This window comes from Lithobates pipiens, unplaced genomic scaffold, assembly GCF_037356315.1.
Source record: "Lithobates pipiens isolate NorthernLeopardFrog02 unplaced genomic scaffold, aLitPip1_a1.2 Scaffold_18, whole genome shotgun sequence".
Lineage (NCBI taxonomy): Eukaryota > Metazoa > Chordata > Amphibia > Anura > Ranidae > Lithobates > Lithobates pipiens.
This window is the reverse complement of record NW_027507758.1, coordinates 275775674-275791979: the sequence shown is the minus strand read 5'-3', so window position 1 is coordinate 275791979 and position 16306 is coordinate 275775674.

Here is a 16306-nt window from a genome sequence, read left to right as displayed (position 1 = left end):
CAAATATCCATCTGGATTGAATTCTGGATATTTTATGTATATATGTACTACTTCTCCAAGTTTGTTCCATACATGCATTTTTTTAGTACACTTTACATTTTTAATATGGGCCTCTTTATAGTGGAAGTAAAGTTATTTTTACAAACAAGGATGACAGGCAGGGTATTTGTCAGAAGAGACCCTTCTGCTATAAATGCATCCTCCTGCCTGTCAGCTGTCATGTACACTGAGCCACACATGCACAGCTCAGTGAACATTTAGGGCTCTGCTCTGTCTCACGGTGATAGGATGTACATGCATGGGAGTGATATCAAACGGCCAATTGCACAGGAGCAAAAGGAAGACCAGGGGAAGATGGAAACACTGGGAGTCTGCCGAATCTAGCAAAATGCAGTGCTGGAGGGCACTGTTTGACAGGTAAGTCTGTCATAATGTACTAATATGCTGTGCATACTAGCACATTATGGCATAACCCACCTGGGGTGCTTTGAAAAGCTAATGTTATAGCAGACTTTACTTCCGCTTTAAATTGTTTGTTTAGGAACTGTTCTTTAATGTGGGTTTATGTTCCCTTTTAATCCTTCCCACATAAAGCTTATTACATGAACTTTGGATCACATAGATAACACATTTAGTGTTGAATATAGTGAAATCGTTGATCCTGTATTTTTATTGGGTTTGTGGAACAGTGAACTCATATTAGATGTGTTTCCACAAGCCATACAGGAACTGCATCTAATGGAACATTTCAGATATTGACTACAGTAGCTTTAACAGCCAGTATATCCTTTGTTTCTTTCTTATTTTGGGCCGTACAATCTATCTCACATTTTATATATATAGATATCTATCTATCTATCTATCTATCTATCTATCTATCTATCTATCTATCTATCTATATATATATATATATATATATATATATATATATATATATATATATATATATAGAGATATATATATATAGAGATATATATATATAGAGATATATATAGATATAGAATAGATATAGATAGATATGTATCTATATATATAGCAGGGATATGCAATTAGTGGACCTCCAGCTGTTGAAGAACTACAAGTCCCATGAGGCATAGCAAGACTCTGACAGCCATAAGCATGACACCCAGAGGCAGAATCATGATGGGATATGATGGTAGTTTTGCAACATCTGGAGGTCCGCTAATTGCATATCCCTGATATACAGTATCTCACAAAAGTGAGTACACACTTCACATTTTTGTAAATATTTTATTATATCTTTTTATGTGACACTTAGTGGTGTACTCACTTCTGTTGCCAGTGGTTTAGACATTAATGCCTGTGTGTTGAAGTATTTTGAGGGGACAGCAAATTTACACTGTTATACAAGCTGCACACTCACTATTTTACATTGTAGCAAAGTGTAATTTCTTCAGTATTGTCACATGAAAAGATCTAATAAAATATTTACAAACATGTGAGGAGTGTACTCACTTTTGTGAGATGCTGTATATATTATGCTTTTTTAAAGAAAAATCTTGGTCTCTGATTGTTTTAATGCCAAAATATGTATCCATCTGAAGTGTATCCCGATATTTAGCCTGGGTTTACACCGAATGTGGCTTTGAAATTGTGCTACTTCAGCCACTCCATGCACAGATATCAATGCAAGTCGCACATGAAATCGCCAAAAATAGTGCAGGAAACTGTTCAAAATCGATGCAAGTCAAAGTCGCACTTGTCAACTGGTATGAACGCAGGCTCAGAGATGATACTCCTCACAAAGTGTTTTACTTTTTGGAATACAAAGGATAAATTGAACTGTGTCTGGTTTACCTTCTCCCTGCTTATCTTTTAACAATCCTTCCCTTGACAGTTTCTCAACTTGTTCTGCTTCAGTATATCCATCTTATCCACATTTTTCAGAAACTAAGTTGTTAACACTTCAGTTTCCTCTTTGTATTCTGTTCTTGCTGATGTGTCTCAAATACATAAACTCAAGCCCATTTGATATGTTCATCAACCACCAAAGTAGTTGTCAACTTGTATTGAGAATATACAGTGGTGTGAAAAAGTGTTTGCCCCCTTCCTCATTTCCTGTTCCTTTGCATGTTTGTCACACTTAAGTGTTTCGGAACATTAAAACCAATTTAAACAATAGTCAAGGACAACACAAGTAAACACAAAATGCAATTAGTAAATTAAGGTGTTTATTATTAAAGGTGAAAAAAAATCCAAACCATCATGGCCCTGTGTGAAAAAGTGATTGCCCCCTAAACCTAATAACTGGTTGGGCCTTCCTTAGCAGCAACAACTGCAACCAAGCGTTTGCGATAACGTGCAATGAGGCTTTTACAGCGTCCTGGAGGAATTTTGGCCCACTCATCTTTGCAGAATTGTCCTAATTCAGTTACATTAGAGGGTTTTCGAGCATGAACGGCCTTTTTAAGGTCATACCACAACATCTCAATAGGATTCAGGTCAGGACTTTGGCTAGGCCACTCCAAAGTCTTCATTTTGTTTTTCTTCAGCCATTCGGTGGTGGACTTGCTGGTGTGTTTAGGATCATTGTCCTGCTGCAGAACCCAAGTTAGTTTCAGCTTGAGTACACGAACAGATGGTCGGACATTCTCCTTCAGGATCTCTTGGTAGACAGCAGAATTCATAGTTCCTTTTATCACGGCAAGTCTTCCAGGTCCTGAAGCAGCAAAACAGCCCCAGACCATCACACTACCACCACCATATTTTACTGTTGGTATAATGTTCTTTTTATGAAATGCAGTGTTCCTTCTACGCCAGATATACTTGGACACACACCTTCCAAAGAGTTCCACTTTTGTCTCATCGGTCCACAGAATGTTGTCCCAAAAGTCTTGGAGCTCATCAAGATGTGTTGTGGAGAAATTGAGACGAGCTTTGATGTTCTTTTTGCTCAGCAGTGGTTTTCTCCTTGGAACTCTGCCATGCAGGCCATTTTTGCCCAGTCTTTTCCTGATGGTAGAGGCATGAACGCTGACCTTAACTGAGGCAAGTGAGGCCTGCAGTTCCTTGGACGTTGTTGTGGGGTCTTTTGTGACCTCTTGGATGAGTCGTCGCTGCGCTTTTGGGGTAATTTTGGGCGGCCGGCCACTCCTGGGAAGGTTCACCACTGTTTCATGTCTTCGCCATTTGTGGATAATGGCTCTCACTGTGGTTCGCTGGATTCCCAAAGCTTTGGAAATGGCTTTATAACCCTTTCCAGACTGATAGATCTCAATTACTTTCTTTCTCAATTGTTCCTGAATTTCTTTGGGTCTCGGCATGATGTGTAGCTTTTAAGGATCTTCTGGTGGACCTTACTGTGTCAAGCAGCTCCTATTTAAGTGATGCCTTGATTGTGAACAGGTGTGGCAATAATCAGGCCTGGGTGTGACTAGAGAAATTGAACTCAGGTGTGGACAACCACAGTTATAGTATGTTTTAACAAGGGGGGCAATCACTTTTTCACACAGGGCCATGATGGTTTGGATTTTTTTTCACCTTTAATAATAAACACCTTAATTTACAAATTGCATTTTGTGTTTACTTGTGTTGTCCTTGACTATTGTTTAAATTGGTTTGATGTTCCGAAACACTTAAGTGTGACAAACATGCAAAGGAACAGGAAATGAGGAAGGGGGCAAACACTTTTTCACACCACTGTAACTGTTACAATCTGTTTCTTAAAGTTTTTTTGTAAGAATAATTACTTTTCAATGATATCTAAATCAATGAATTATTAATATATATTATGAATTGGAGGTTAGAGTCATTATCATCAGCACCCTGTATAAATATATTCAGTTTACCCTTTGATCTTTCCAGAGACAGAAGATGTAATCTATGAATCTTTTCCATACCATTAGATTGACATTCAATATTCCATTTTACAAGACAAAATTGGATTCCCAGTCTGCCATATATAGTAGATATTGGCAACACTGGGTGCAAAAAATTGTCAACTAATAATAAAAATCAAAACAATATAATGTATCGCTAAAACATACTGTGAAAAACACATGTGACAAATAATAAAGAAAAAAGTGAATAAAGTCCAAATGCTAAGTAAATACAAAGAGTCCTTTGAATCCTCACAGGACATAGGATGTGGTATTACACATAGTATGGAGGCTGGAAGGTGATCTTGAAGACCTTTTAAAGCAGTGGATTCTAGGTAGAAACAAACAAGATGGGTACTCTTACCGAAACCATGAGATCATGCATGCATATAGAGATGATTGGATCCCCACGGGGCTATCAGCCATTGAAGTTACTGTAGATCCTCTGGTCAAAGGAGGAATGATCGGTAACGTCCCCAGGATTCCTATTTCTCCAGGGTCCCGATGGAATGGACGGAAAAAACTCAACTCCAACAAAAACCGAGGATGGTGGGTAGATCCGAACTCGTATAAAGGATCATATAAAGAACAAAAAAGAACAGCTTCCCATAATGTAGATGAAAAATAACGATGGCTGTTTATTGGCATAAAATCAGTAAAACACAGGATATAAAATGTATTTTCAAAATAAAAACGTGATCACATAAAAAAAGAGAAATACAGGGAACATGACTACCACGCCCTATGCGTTTTGTCCCATAGGACTTCCACATGGGGCATCTGGCTCATCTGTAATCAATTAGCTGTGTTATAGAAAAAATTTAAAAAATCTGCGCTTAGTAAAAACAAATAAAAAAATCAGCAGCTGAACATCATAACCAGGATACTGGGTACAAAGAAAACAAAAAAGAAATAAAGTGCAGCGCTTGGCCACTAAATGTGAATGCGGCCTAACAAATATAAATGTAACACAAAAGAAATGTGAGATCAAATACACAAGTATGAAAAAAAATCTTGATAAAAAATGCCTCTGAAACTCAAGTGTCCAATGAAATCAAAAGCAAACTGTGAATCCAAATAACCATATATAAATTGATGCAACAAAATAATATAAATAATGTCCCATGTGAATATAAAGCAAAAGTAGCTAAACTTGTTTATTCAAAAATAGTACTTGACCACGTGAACCCTTCACCTCTAAACACCACTGATAGATGGAGGCTTACTAGATCCTCAGTGACCCCCTGTTAGGAGGAGGCAGATTCGATCATGAATCACACAAACGTCTCGATACAGGATGACGAACAACATCCCAATCGTTCGGATGTCACGTGATCTTCAGATCCGCTCGGATACTCTCAGCATGCCTCCAAACGACGTATCACCATAGAAAAACAAAATGCGCCAAATCGTGTGATATAGTTTCAACAGGATTTATTTTAACCGAATGATCAAGCGCTTAAAATGACTCCACTGAGTCAAAAGAGAATAAAAATAACGTTTAAAAAAACCGAACGAAATGCTAGCAAGGTAAAAAAAACTCATCAACATGAGTTAATAATGCGAACGCAGATGCACAATGGGTGTGAGCGTGGCTACCCGGCGATCGTTTCGTCAAAGGTCTGACGTCATCAGGGGTACGTCCACACCATTGTGCCAAAGCTTTTTATAGCCTACTGGTAAGGAAAGGAGCCATGCCATAGGTTAAAACGAACGCCCCATCACGGGCTTAGTATACTAAGCACCGGAAGTATTAAACATTCAAACGGGGTCAATATCACAAAATAATCAAATTAATAAAATGGCCGTATAACAATACAAACCGATCGGGATATTTAAGTATCCAAATCTCCATTTATAAAAAACTTTGCTATAACTTAAAAATGGAAATTAGAATAAAGAGTGGATACTAAAAAAAAAAAAAAAAAAAAAAAAAGCATCACATCCCTTTGTGAGTGGAATCACTGTATATAATAAGGTGGCATCCATGGTTACAACCAACAACCACCTAGGTTATCACTTGAGAGCCTTAAGAATATTCAGAATGTATTTGAAGTCCCTGGAAAAAGCTGTTGTATTTTGTACACACTGTGTAAAAATAAAGCCGGGTACGTTTGAAGTTGGAAATCCTATACCTGAAGCTTCTAGGGGGTCTGATTGGATCCTTGTGTATCTTAGGTAAAAAAATGCTGTGATTTGGATGATCAATAATAATGCATACTCTTTTTGTGTTCATATACCACTTTTTAAACCTCTGTGAAAGAGTACTTTTAGTTCTTTCTAAAAATCACCTGTGGGATTACGTTTCAGTTTCTTATAGGTTGTAAGATCCCCGACCCCAAGTAGGGGATCTTTCTACCTCTGCATCTAGTTGTTCTTACAAGGACCACCTCACCTCTGTTCTGTTTTAGCACTTTCATAGTAAACATTTCTTGAGGTTACATTTCTTTGTACATTTTTGAGATCACTGATGGATGGACTTCATGCTGTAACTTATTTCATTTACAGGGTAAAAGTGAGATTTAAAGGGTTTGAGGGTTTAAAATTAGTATTTTCAAACTGGCTATCATTCTCCTGGGTTTTAACCTTATTTTTTAAGAAGTATTTTCTGTGCAACATTTTCTTATAAATTGTTTAATACCTACAAATGTTTTAGATACTGTTTTGGTTACAACTGTCTAAGAGTAATTCCCTCCACTTAGGGAGATTTCCTCAAATTTTCTGTTGTGTTTATGGGGTGGGAAGTGAAGGAACATTTCATGAAAGATACATAGACAGCAAACATTAACTATCCGATAACTAAATACACTTTAATATAAACATTTACGTCCTGTCTGCTTGCCACTCTGGTATGTGTATCAGCTTAGTGGCCATGCTTTTACACCTGGGTGTTTAAGTAATCTTCTCGCAGCATGGCTCCACCCCAGGCCTCTAACAGGAAACACAATTTAACCCTGCGCACTGCAAGCCAGCCTTGCCTGAGCTACCGATTTGTTTAGGCTTCTGTGTGGTATCCTGCTTTATATTTATCTCTGACTTCTGCGTACTGACCTTGGCATGTCCTTCTGATCATTCCTGTCTGATAGTTGCCCCGACATTGGCTTGTTCTCCTGACTATTCTGTGTTTAACCCTGTACTGCTGCTTCTGCTCTGTCCACCATAGCCAGTCTGTGAGCATAAGCTGAGGTACCCTGGGGGCCACAACCTGGAGTCAGCTGCAGCCAAATCCATCCTCACCACCAGAGGCTCTGGTGGTGAAAACCTGCTGGCTCTTAGACCCTGTGCCCTGGGGAATCTTGCGCTCTAGCTCCCTGTTTTGGTCCATGCCAGTGTTCAGGTGGAGCTGCTTTCCTGAACCACCCAGAGCTCCATCCACAGCAGTCAGCCGAAGGGTCCACAACCTTAGCGGTGCGCGCCTAACCCCATCGGTATGCTTCTGTCACCTGGCCTCAGGTAACCTGGAACCCTTCAACAAACAAAACATATGTTTATTTCATTATTTGACATATTTTTCTTTGATATGCTAATGCTTACCTAATAGTTTTTTGAAATCATCGATGGTCCCCGCTGAAACCACTGCTTGTGGAAGAGAATTCCACATCCTAGCCACTCTTACACTAAAGAACCCTCTACATAGTTTAAGGTTAAACTGCTTTTCTTCTAATTTTAGTGTATGGCCGCGTGTCTTGTAAAATTCCCTTTTGCGGAAAAGCTTTATCCCTATAGTGGGGTCACCAGTACAGTATTTGTACATTGAAATCATATCCCATCTCAGGCGTTTCCTCTCCAGAGTTTAGTGCTCTTAACCTTTCCTCATAACTAAGGTCCTCCAGATCCTTTATTAGTTTTGTTGCCCTTCTCTGGACTCTTTCCAGTTCTGGCACATCCTTCCTGAGGACTGGTGCCCAGAACTGGACAGCATACTCCAGGTGCAGCTGAACCAGAGTCTTGTAGAGTGGGAGAAATATCGTTTTATCTATGGAGTAAATTCCTGTTTTTAATGCATGCCAATTTTCTGTTGGTCGTGCTTGCAGCTGCTTGGTATTGCATGCCATTTCTGAGCCTGTCATCTACTAGGACCTCCAGGTCCTTTTCCATCCTAGATTCCCCCAGAGGTTCTCCCCCTAGTGAGTAGATTGAATTCATATTTTTTCTACCTAAATGCATTATTTTACATTTTTCTACATTAAACCTCATTTGACATGTAGTTGTCCACCCCATTAATTTGTTCAGATCTTCTTCCAAGGTTTCCACATTCTGCAGAGAAGTTATTGCCCTGCTTAGCTTAGTATCGTCTGCAAATACTGAGATTGAGCTATATATCACATCCTCCAGATTGTTTATGAATAAATTAAATAGGATTGGTTCCCAGGACAGAGCCCTGGGGGACCCCACTTTCCACCCCGGACCATTCTGAGTACTTCCCATTTATCATTAGCCTCTGAACTCGCCCCTGTAGCCAGTTTTCTATCCATGTACTCACCCTATGGTCCATGCCAATGGACTTTACTTTGTACAGTAAACGTTTATGGGGAACTATCAAATGCTTTTGCAAAATCCAGATACATCATGTTTATGGGCCTTCCTTTATCTAGATGGCAGCTCACCTCCTCATAGAAGGTTAATAGATTGTTTTAGCAAGAACAATTCTTCATAAATCCATGCTGATTACTGCTAACGATACCGTTGTCATTACTAAAATCTTGTATATAGTCCCTTATCATTCCCTCCAAGACCTTGCAATCAATTGATGGTAGGCTAACTGGTCTATAATTCCCAGGGATGTTTATTGGCCCTTTTTTAAATATTGGTGCTATGTTGGCTTTTCTCCAATCAGCAGGTACCATTCCTGTCAGTAGACTGTTCGTAAAAATTAGGAACAATGGTCTGGCAATTATTTGATTGAGTTCCTTGAGGGTGCAAGCCGCCTGGTTCCGGTGACTTATTAATGTTACGTTTTTCAAGTCTATTTCAAATTCTGTCCTCATGAAGGTGCTTCCTGTGACATGTCATGAAGATAAACATTGCAGTTCCCTCGTGATGAGCGAGGAGAAGAATAAATTCAAAACCTTCGCCATCTCTCCATCCTTAGTAACCATATTCCCTTCATCATCCTTTATGGGACCAATATGATCTGACCTCCCTTTCTTACTATTTATGTACTTAAATAATTTCTTGGGATTTTTTTTTACTTTCCTCCGCTATGTGCCTTTCATGTTCTATCTTAGTCACCCTGATTGCATCCTTACATTTCATTTTGCATTCTTTGTAAAGTTGGAATGCTGATGCTGATCCCACAGCCTTTTGTTTTTTGAAGGTCTTCTCCTTTGAAGGACTTATATTAGCTCTTTTAAATGTATTTCCCATTGGGATGCACTGGCTAATGCCCTTAAAGCATACCCATTGTTCCTCTTTGTCCTTTGTTCCTAAGATTTTATCCCAATTTTTATCCTCTAGCAAGGATCGTAGTTTAGGCAAGTTGGCTCTTTTAAAATTCAGTGTCTTTGTATTCCCCTTATGTTTCCTATTTGTGTGATTTATACTAAAACAAATTGACCTGTAATATTTCCTAAGTTGCCCAGTATTTCCACATCCGTGATCAGGTCTGCATTGTTGGTAATCAGTAGGTCTAGTAACGCTTTGTTTCTAGTTGGTGCATTTACCATCTGACCCATAAAATTGTCCTGCAAGACATTTAGGAACTGGCGAGCCTTAGATGAATGTGTGGTTCCTTCCATCCAGTCTATGTCTGGATAATTAAAATCCCCCATTATAATGACACTTCCCATTCTTGCCGCTAATCCAAATTGTGAGGTCCACCTCCACCTACTCCCTTTGGTTAGGAGGTCTATAGCATACTCCCAGTATTACTTCCCTCCCTTTGTAGCTCTACCCATAAGGATTCCACCTCCTCCCTTGCTCCCTTAGTGATGTCATCTCTCACATTCACTTGTACATAATTTTTAATATACAGGCATACCACTCCCCCTTTTTTACCCTCTCTATCCCTTTGATATCAGGAATACCCTTGAATGGTTGCCAGACAATCATGAGAGCTGTTGAACCAAGTCTCTGTAAATCTTACAAAATCAAAATCCTCCTTGTACAACAGTAGCTCTAGTTCTCCTATCTTGTCTGCCAGACTCCTGGCATTGTTAAACATGCCATGTAGTTTAGACTGGTCACATACTATTGCCTTATTGGGTTCTCTGGGGTTGAAAATAGGACTCGTTACTATACTTACCTTGGGTCTAGGTGTTTTAGTCAACCTACCACTAATGCCCCCAGTACAACCCTCTGGAATATGTTCTGCGCTGACTATCTCTACCTCTGGACCCTCTGGACCCTCTCCTAGTTTAAAAGCAAACTCTAACTTTTCAGCCATCTTCACTCCCAGCAGATCTGTACCTTCCCCAATTAGGTGCAGTCTGTCCCTTTTATAAATCTGGTAACCGACTGAAAAGTCGGCCCAGTTCTCCAGGAACCCAAACCCCTCCATTCTACACCAGCTATTCAGCTACTTGTTTACTTCCCTAATCTCCCTCTGCCTTTCTGGTGTGGCTCGAATACTGGTAGTATTTCTGTGAATACGACCTTGGAGGTCCTTTTCCTCAATTTAGCTCCCAAGTCCCTAAAATCGTTTTCTAGGACACTCCATTTCCCTCTTACTTTGTCATTGGTGCCAACGTGCAGCATGATAGCCGGGTCTTCCCCAGCCCCTCCCAGTAATCTGTCCACCAGATCCATGATATGCCTAACCCAAGTGCCCGGTAGACAACATACAGTTAGACGCTTCAGGTCTTTGTGACAGATTGCCCACACTGTCCTTCTAAGAAATGAGAATCTGTCTTTCTTTTCCCTTGGCTTTACTACCACCCTCACTGGAGGAGTTATTCCCCTGACAGCTAGGGGAGTCACTCAGCTCCAACAGTGCTGGTCCCAGACTGGTTTTACCAATTTCACTCAACGGGCATACTTATTGGGATGTTCCAGTCCAGGATCGGACTCCCTGGCACTTTCCCCTCTACCCTTCATGACTGTCACCCATCTACTGTGTTTTGGTGTCTGCCCCTTTTTATCTCCACCCGCCTCTGTGCTGGCCCCTGCCGGCACCTGCTGGGTTCAATCCCAACTCTCCTTTAGTATGGAGAGTCTTCTCAGTGTTGACAGTTGCTTCCCTAGATTCAGAACCTGGGCTTTCAGGGGAACAATGTGCTTACATTTTGCACAGCAGTATTCGCCCTTGATCGGATGATCAAGGAACATATACATGCTGCAAGATGTACACCGAGTCGCCTCTCCACACCTGCTGGGCATCGTACCTACTAATTTAATGAGGATTTGGGATTATACCCTGTCCAGATTAACTAACAACTAGCTTCCTGATACTAATACTCAATACACAGGTACTCAACAAGACAATGCACAGGTACTCAACAAGACAATACACAGGTTCTCATGTGCGCTCAAAGTCCAGGAGCACTCACAGTCCACGTGCACTCACAGTCCACTGGTACTCACAGTCCACTAGTACTCACAGTCCACGAGTACTCACAGTCCATGAGTACTCACAGTCCACGAGTACTCACAATTCAGGTGCATTCACAGTCCATGAGTGCTCACAGTCCATGTGCACTCACAGTCCATATGTACTCACAGCCCACATGCACTCACAAGCCACGTGCACTGGCAGCACTCGTGTACTCAAAATACTCTCAATACACAGGTATTTAGGTACTCACAATACCCAGGTACTCACAATACACACAACACTCTGGTACTAACAATACACAGGTGCTCACAATACACAAGTACTCACAATACAAAGGTACTCACATACACCCAATACTCAGGTACTCCCAATACTCAGGTACACACAATACTCAGAAATTCATTTTAGAAATGAAACTTCTGCATATCAATGTTGTTTCTGTATTTGTACTGTGCATGTGAACCAGGCTAGACCTGTTGTCTACTGCCTTTCATTGGACAAAACAAAAAAAATGTATAAAGCACGAAAAGTCACAAAAATAACAGAAAATGTGCATTAATGAACATCAAAGTTTGCAAAAACATACTATGAAAGTGGACTGAAAGAGATATGATTATGCAGAAGCAATAATGTTAACAATGGTTTATGTTGCTGAAGGTGATGCAGCATAGTAAAGCATGCATTTTACTTTACTGAAATGCATGTATTTGAATTGGATGTTTATGTTTTTATACTGCTTCTAGAAATCAGCAATCCATCATATAACTAATCCATTAACTAATTAATTGCATACAGAAATGTGCTTATTTATCTTTAAATGGATTTGTTATTGGTTTTGTGTTTTTTTTTTAAATAAAAATAATAAAACGTTACAGGCTTGTCTTTAACAAGAAAAGATTTCACTTTGTGAAGCTGCTCGGCATAAGCATGCTAAGCACTGCCAGCAGTAAACAGTGAATTCTTTCAAGTGTATATTAGAGAAAATGTTCATCTAGACTCTAATTAAAAATCAACGATCAGTCAAACACTATTACAGATTGTGACAACCCTACATACGGTAAATTCTTTTATGTGAAATGTCAAGCATACCTTGGACATAACATAAGAAATACTCAGAGCACTCGTTTGCTTGCCACAAACCCTAACAGGAAAGCTATCTGTTCATTCCAGCTCCAGTTTAACATAATAATGACACAAAAAGGCACAAAATTAATTAGACAAGCTTGGTTGCAGAGAGGAGAGAACGGTAGTACATCTATTTTTCAGCATAATGTTTATTTGAAAAATTGTCATTTTATAAGCAAAAATGTAGATTTCAGGCATTGATTTGAAAAATTAACTTTTTGTTCTTGTGGAATTCTAAGCATCTTGATTTAACGTCAAAAAAACTTTGCTTTTTAAAAGTAGAGACATATTGCAGGATCTGATAAAAAAAGGTTTAGATAAATTATCTGTTGAAAACACTTCCTGATTTATTGGACACACTGGAAGACAAATTCATTTTGCTTAAATCCATTTTTTTAAGAGTAGAAAAATGTCACTTCTTTTTGACAATATATCTTATAGTTTTATTATACAATCTCTTTTAGATTTATCAAAACCATATAATGGCAGAATTAGTCTAAAAAAATCCAGTTATTTGTATAAAGTGGGCCCATTTTTGTATATTTATTGGTAGAGTTAAAGGAGTATAATCAGATTATAACTTGCATGGTAATTTTTACAGGTTAATTTACATGGTATGGCCATACTGACCCACATTACACAGGCATAATCCAATGTTATCTTTATCATTCCCCAGGGCCATAGTGTACAGCTGGCATGTGGGTTTCAATTAGAATAGAATGTGGATAGCAAGTGTCTACAAAGCGGAGGAGGAGATCAGCAGCCCTGAGGTAGAAAAATATATATACATGATTCCTCACTTCCACCTGCAGGGGGCCTTTCGGCATGTTTTTTTTGCTATAGCCTATGATAATTCACAGCCTTCCTTGATTTGCGGGTTCTGGGCACTCAATATCTTCTGGCACCCACCGATTGTTGGGCAGAGACTCAGAACAGAGCTCTGCCTATGTAAACATGGCAGAGTCCTGTTCTGACAGGGGGGAGGGAATGGATTCTGTTTTCCTGCAAAGCAGGGACTCAAATTCTTCCCCTAGTAAAAGCACCACACATAGTAAACACACACACTGGCTAGGCAAACAGTAAACCCTTTGATCACCCAAGATGTTTAACCTCCTTAAAGCCAGTGTTATTAGTATAGTGACAGTGCAGATTTTTAGCACTGATCACTGTATTAGTGTCACTGGTTAGTGTCAAAATTGTTTTTTTGTTTGTTTTGTTTTTTAATTGTAGGTCTTTTTTTGTTTATAGCGCAAACTATTTTTTAATGTAGTGGTGATCAAGTACCACCAAAAGAATGCTCTATTTGTGGGAAAAAATACATAAATGTTATTTGGTACAGCGTCGCATGACCGCACAATTTTAAGTTAAAATAAAGCAGTGCCGTATAGCAAAAAGTGGCATGGTCATGAAGGGGGATACATCTTCTGGAGGCCAGGTGGCTAAATGAAAAAAATTACTTTATAGTGTATTAAAAGCTATTTTTTTTAGTCTTGAATATAGTGTGTGTGTGTGTGTGTGTGTGTGTGTGTTGGGGGGGGGGGGGGGGGGGTGGGTTAGGATATCTGTCAGGTTTTTAATTCTAAATCATATCAGGAAAAAAGCGAAAGGTTTTCAATGGAAATACCTTTTTTTAATGCAAATGGTCAACTTTAGAGAAATGTCTTTTTATTTGCTGATGTGTTTCCTGGAAGCAAGTAGTGAAGGAAAATCTATAAGTAGAAAAAAAAATGGAAAATTATTTTTATGGTTACCTTGTCTATTTAAAAAAAAAAAAAAACGTTTTGGCTTTAGATATACTTTAAGGCTAATTTTGTTCTGACTGAACATGTCAAAACTTTTGCTATCTGGCAAATGAGTCAGACCAAAATTATACTGTTTTGAGACATGAGACTTAGCACACTGTATTTAAAATTAAGGATGGGCTGAATGGACCCCTGTTCTGTTCACACCAGAACTTTCATACACAGCGAAAGTTTCGGACCCGAATAATGAACCCCATTAAAGTCAATGGGACCATAGCGTCAAAAATTAAAAGTGCCCATTTTGAAGACTTATATGCAAGTAATTGGACATACAATGGTTATAGGGGCCTGGGCTCTGCCCTGGTGGACATGCATCAATAAAAAAAGAAAGTTTGTGAAAAACGTCATTTTTAAAGTGAAAGCATAAAAATGAAAAATTCCTTCCATATATTGCCTGGGGGTCCCCTTAGTCTACCTGTAGTGGCAGATCTGTACCATGTCTAGAATATGCTGCAGAAATAATTGCATTTATAAAGCCAAAAAAATGACATTTTCCCTGCAAGTTGCCTTTATTTTGCTCAGCAATAGCAGGGAAGCCAGTGTGTATGATGAGGCCACAATGTAGTGCACTGGGAACAAGATTAGAGATTTTTTGGATACATTCTGGTGTCACTTTGACTTTGAATAGAAGTAACGGGTGCGTAAAAATTGGTCTTTGGGTGTCAATGGCGCATTCCCACTATAACCCTATAGAAGTACTCTTGATGAAAGCAAGAATTGGCCTTGCTGTAAAAAATGGCAATGATATGCACCTGTCAAACAGGTTCCAAAACACTGTTGCTCCTGAACACACAGGCAATTAGTTTTTTCCTGCCTCTAAATGCCCCTGCCTTTAATTCCTCTAAAAGCCTATATGTGCATGGTCACATAGACTAACATTCGGCAGAGTTTACAGGCTGGAAGAAAATGTCAGACGCCCCTAAAAGCAGATGAAAAAACATCCAGTGTGCATGAGGCCTTATGCTCTATACCTGGTACTAAATGACACTGTTGGGGAACAGTAGTCACCCCATAATAGGAAGTACCTGACCAAGGACATCCATGTAAGTGTTACAATAAAACCTGCAGATGTAAAAAGGGGGGTAACCTGTCAGGTTTTTTCTTTTTTTGCTGCATTAGCCCTGGTAACCATTCTTAATAAGAAAAGCCCACATTTTGAGTTGTTACAAGAAAATGAATAGAGTGAAAATTTTCCAATGGGGACACTCATTTTTGTAAATATGGTGACAACAATGGTTTCTTCTTACCGCTTGTTTTGGCGGTGGGACAAGAAGTGAATCAAATCTCACCAATGGGACACAAATGACAGGAAAAAACTGTCATGGATTAAACCATCCCTTATTATATCCAACATGAATAAAAAATGTATCTTTTGGTTCTACTTTAATATGAAATAAAAATGTTTTTCTACAGTAAGCATTAGAAGACCTATGGGGTTTCTAGAATCTTGAGCTTAAGCTCAGTATCCACATCCTTAATTATCTAAATAAAATACAGAAGAACATTCAATTGGGACTTCACTGGTACTCTGTCCAGCGAGCATTTATAATAATAATATAATATTTTAAAAACTCAGCAATGGATTCCCATCTCAGGCCTATACACCATCCAGCAATCCCTCCCAGAGTATCAACTGGTGTAACAACAATTTTCAAGTACTTTTACATATACACACACACGCAAATGTTTTAGGCAGGTGTGAAAAAATGCTGTAAATTAAGGATGCTTTCAAAAAGAGAAGTATTAATAGTTTATTTTTTATCAATTAGTAAAATGGAAAGAATGAACAGAAGAGAAATCAAATCAAATTAATATTTGGTGTGACCACCCTTTGCCTTCAAAACAACATCCATTTTTCTAGGTACACTTGCAGACAGATTTTAAAGGATCTTAGAAGGTAGATTGTTCCACATCTTGAAGAACTAACCAGAGATATTCTGTGGATGTAGGCTGCCTTAAATCCTTCTATCACTTCATGTAATCCCAGACAGACTTGATAATGTTAAAACCAGGGCTCTGTGGGGGCCAAACCATCACTTCCAGGATTC